Below are 593 nucleotides of genomic sequence, written 5' to 3' on the forward strand. Positions count from 1 at the left end.
CGGGGAGCAGCGTTTAAGGAGGGAGGCATGAAACACGTCGTGCACTCGAAAAGACGGGGGCAACTCCAGTCGGAAGGAGACAGGGTTAAGGACTTCAATGACCTTGTACGGCCCTATAAACCGGGGAGAAAATTTCTTAGACAGGACTTTAAGGCGCAAATTTTTAGAAGATAGCCACACCAGATCCCCGACCACAAACAAGGGGTTAGCAGAACGTCTTCTATCTGCCTGAGTCTTTTGTATGCTCTGGGACGCCTCTAGGTTCTTCTGAACCTGGGCCCAGACTGTGCACAGTTCCTGATGAACGACATCTACCTCGGGATTGTTGGAACTACCAGGTGAAACGGAGGAGAACCGTGGATTAAACCCAAAATTACAGAAAAAGGGGGAGACCCCTGACGAGTTACTGACCCGGTTATTAAGGGAAAATTCGGCGAGGGGAATGAATGAGACCCAATCATGTTGACAGTCAGAGATGAAACACCTTAAATATTGTTCTAGAGACTGATTAGTCCTCTCCGTTTGGCCATTAGTTTCAGGATGGAAAGCCGAGGAGAAGGACAGATCAATCTCCAACTTTTTACAGAAGGCTC

This window comes from Rhinoderma darwinii, chromosome 1 (assembly GCF_050947455.1).
Source record: "Rhinoderma darwinii isolate aRhiDar2 chromosome 1, aRhiDar2.hap1, whole genome shotgun sequence".
Lineage (NCBI taxonomy): Eukaryota > Metazoa > Chordata > Amphibia > Anura > Rhinodermatidae > Rhinoderma > Rhinoderma darwinii.